The sequence below is a fragment of the Silene latifolia genome, chromosome 11, assembly GCF_048544455.1.
Source record: "Silene latifolia isolate original U9 population chromosome 11, ASM4854445v1, whole genome shotgun sequence".
NCBI classification, from domain to species: Eukaryota; Viridiplantae; Streptophyta; class Magnoliopsida; order Caryophyllales; family Caryophyllaceae; genus Silene; species Silene latifolia.
In genome coordinates this window covers 204,357,976-204,362,013 of record NC_133536.1, presented here as the reverse complement: position 1 = coordinate 204,362,013, position 4,038 = coordinate 204,357,976, and the positions used below count along the sequence as shown (strand labels likewise).

Here is a 4,038-nt window from a genome sequence, read left to right as displayed (position 1 = left end):
ATCACATAGAAAGTTCCTCGGGTCAGATAAAGCGGCCACGCAAAATTTGAGTAGCAACGGAAGACATTTGGGGATGTCGGTATGCCATAAACCAGCATTCGCCGAACCTCGGATAATCGTTAAATATGGATTAATGCTCGTTATATACTCGTTATTAGAGGCTGAATCGAATAGGTTAGCTTCTGAAATAACCTCGGGCGCGTGATAGAAAGACCGGGAAAAAAAGAAACTGGGTCCGGTATGACCTCCCGAACGGCTCAAATTGACGTGTATAAATACACGGTTTTTCGGGATTCCATGGTCCCGGAACAAAATTCTCCGGAAATCACATAGAAATTTCCTCGGGTCAGATAAAGAGGCCACGCAAAATTTGAGTAGCAACGGAAGACATTTGGGGGTGTCGGTATTGTGACACCCCTCGATAGGGCATCAAAATTAAAGCGGAAAATACGAGATTTTTAAAACCTTTTTAAAAGCTTAAAGTGCGAAATCCACCATAAGCGATCAAACAAAAATGAAAAGAAAGATAATTAAGTTTTACAATTTAAAACAAGTGCGTTGGGGAAAAGATATCCCACGAATAAACACAAGTCTAACGATAGGTGAGTCTAAGCAACCTATAACTAAGGTCCAAGGGTCAACGTTCTCGCTAGCTCACACGTCTTCCCCATAATCTGCATCACAAACCTGTCATTCACGTAAACATGAACGCCACAGTCAGTGGGGAGTAACTCAGGGTTCTCCCAGCCACAATATGTCGAAATGCACATAAGCAAGAACTTAATTAAACATATTAATCATGCATCATACTTGAATGATATGAACAAGGGAACATAACGATAATCATGACGATATAGGCATGTTGCATTCTTAATGAGATAGGCATCGAATCATATGAAGAAAGTAAATAACGGATCAATTAAATAGAAAATACATGGATGGAAACCAATAGCCATTCCTTTGAAAACCTCTCAACAACCATAGCACGGGACGTGGCTACTAATGTCACATTCATACTTATGGCTTACATCTCACCATAAGAACGGATGGGAACATCAATCCCGGCAATCATATCGCAACTAGGGGCTTGCATCACACCACTAGTATCCGATAGGACCAAGACTCTCACTATCAAGCATAGAAGACGTGCACTCTCGTATATAAGAACACACCAATGACCGTAACAAGCAAGACATTTACAAGCTTTGACTCAAAACAAGACAACCCTCTAAACTCCAACCTCTTGGTAGGACGACGATCATAATACGGTCCTAGTCTAAACCTGGCCAGACTCTCGGGATGGACGACACCCGATTCGACAAACGATACCAAATCGTATCCAAGACTCGAAATATGGTACACCTAACCGTGCCCGAAAGTCGAGTAACCTCAAACGGAACCTTGTCACCTAACCGTGACCCCCGGTCCGAAGAGGCGGAAGGAAAATAGCCCAACTCGGAAACAATGGCACCTAACCGTGACCCAATGTCCGAGGGCAAGTAAATGAGGAATGTCGAGTAGTCACACAATGTAAACCGTCACACTCCGGTCACAAATACGAGTAACAATGATTGCACAAACATACGTAAACAATTCATGTGAAGCATGCATAAGTATAAGAGTAAAACAATTTATCAGGTGCGCTCTGCCGGTGTGGGCACCGGTTGCCGGCCCACCGGCAGAGGATACATGCTAAAGGTGAAACAAGGTAAAAATGCTGATGTGTGTGTTTTGCCGGTAGACCGGCGGCCGGCCCACCGGCAGGGAACACCTGCTATAGTCTCTTTTTGTTCAAAAAGGCACATTGTGTGTTCTCTGCCGGTTGACCGGCTGCCGGCCCACCGGCAGGGAACACCTGCTAAATGCTGAAATGTGTGTTCTGCCGGTAGACCGGCTGCCGGCCCACCGGCAGGGAACACACCCAGATATAAAAGGCACAATGTGTGTGCTCTGCCGGTTGACCGGCAGCCGGCCCACCGGCAGGGACACACACTCTAGCATGCGAACTTGACAAAACACAAGGGCTCTTTGCCGGTTGGTAGACCGGCTGCCGGTCCACCGGCAAAGACACACAAAGGCTTAAATTCCAATTTTTCCAACTCAAAAATGCAAGGTCTCGCTGCCGGTTGGTAGGCCGGCTGCCGGCCCACCGGCAGGGACACACAGAACACGAAAAACCAACAATTAGCCATCTAAAGCCTTCCAAATTCAACCATCTTAATTTCAATCATCTCATACTTCTCTAATATGATGAATACATGAAAATTTTGGCATGTTAGGGTAGTATAAACATATGACATCAATCATGAACCTTCAAATAAGATAGCATGTCACTCAAACATATGAAAATGCTCATAAAACCACTTCATTCAAGACAACAATGGCATGAATCATGAAAGTTACCAACTTTAACATTTATATGCATCTAACCACACATAAACTACACAAATTTGACATGTAAGTCGAGTAACCCATCACCGTTACCTTTTTAGCTCTCAATCTCTAATGTAATCGTCTCACAAGCAAGAATCCACTTCCGGGCCAACTAACCTTTCTCCTAAACATAAGAAAACACAAAATAAGACTAAAAATCGAAACTAGAAAAAAGGGTACCATGAGAAGTTGGCTCGACAGCCCCATTAATGGAGGAAAGTCGGATCTTTTCTTACCTAGAAAGAAGGAGGGCGATGAGAGGAAGAGATAGACGCGAAAATCACTTAATTTGGATAAGAATTGAGCAAGTTATGGTGTTTTGAAGTTTTGAAAGGTAGATGTATAAAAATGGTGTTTGTTGTTGAGGAGAATTTCAGAAAAATAATGAGGGAGATGAAGTTGTGAGGTATTATGTGAGGGTTTTATGAAAAGAAAAGAGAAGGAGAAAAAGCCCATAAGTTGTAACAAGCCCAACAACTCAAATTGAGTCGGTTTCCACTAGAATTTTCGTCTCAAGCCTACTATAACTCAAGACGGAGAATATTATTATTATTATTATTATTGTCCGACCAAAATATTTATTTTGTATAACTTAAGCTTTAAAAATATAATATTTATAAAAATCATGTTTAATAATGAAATTAATTAAATTAAATAATTAAAATATAAATAAGACAATAGAACGGTTAATTAAATTATATTTGCCAAAATGGAAAATTCGCGGGTGTTACAATCACCCCAACTTTTAAAAAGTTTCGTCCTCGAAACTTGAAAATAGAAAGGGAAAGTGATATAAAAAAAATAAAACCGAAATTTTGAAATCGGTAAACAAAACATCAAAAGGTTACTTATCGTAAGAATCGAAATCCTTTCAAAAATCTCAAATAAAATTTTCCGACATAACCAAATTCTCATCAAAGGAACGAAAATGCTCTCGTTGCGCATTCAAGAACATCACATTCCAAATCGAAGATATGGTCAAAAGCAAATCATTTGTATAAATCGAAAATCAAAATACTTTCAAAAACATTAATAGAATTTTCAAAAGTATAAGTCTCATTCATGGAACGAAATTGCTCTTGTCGTGCACACAAGAACGCTAACTTTCCAAGTCTAAGACAAATTTAAAACAAAAATCATTCGCCGACAAGCGCAGAACAAGTTATTAAACGTTTCAAATAACGTGTTCTAACATCCGATCAACGTCACATCAAAAGAAAAGGCAATTCACTCAAATTCTCTTTTGCAAAGGTCAAAATGGAAATAAAGGTTTCATTTCTAAATTCAAAAGGAAGCCAAATTCCTGAAAATATAATATTAAACTCTTGACAACGAAATCATAAGTAGACCAAAACTAGTTAGAAATTGAGCACAGTTAAAAGTAACTCGGGTTTAGCAATTAAAAATCAATAAAATGAAGTTATACTCGTAGAGCAAAAGGATAACTGAAACAAATTTTCATCTTTGAACTCTAAAAATAGGTAGGGCTTAGTAAAAGTAACATAAACTTTTAACGACGAACCAAAAATGGTAGTTTGAAACGTTTAGAAATTTTATGAATTGAAAAGTAACTTAGATATCACGAAAACAAGATACGCTAAGAGG

At 39.3% G+C, this 4,038-nt stretch overlaps 1 long non-coding RNA gene across 1 annotated transcript; it reads right to left on the bottom strand.

Annotated features, from left to right (window-relative positions):
• Positions 1-497: 497 nt before the first annotated feature.
• Positions 498-3,150, bottom strand: LOC141615367 (uncharacterized). The gene is made up of 3 exons (XR_012529820.1): positions 2,670-3,150; positions 2,485-2,557; positions 498-687 (listed from the first exon to the last, which is right to left on the bottom strand). It is a non-coding gene; the product is annotated as an uncharacterized LOC141615367 (long non-coding RNA).
• Positions 3,151-4,038: the final 888 nt, after the last annotated feature.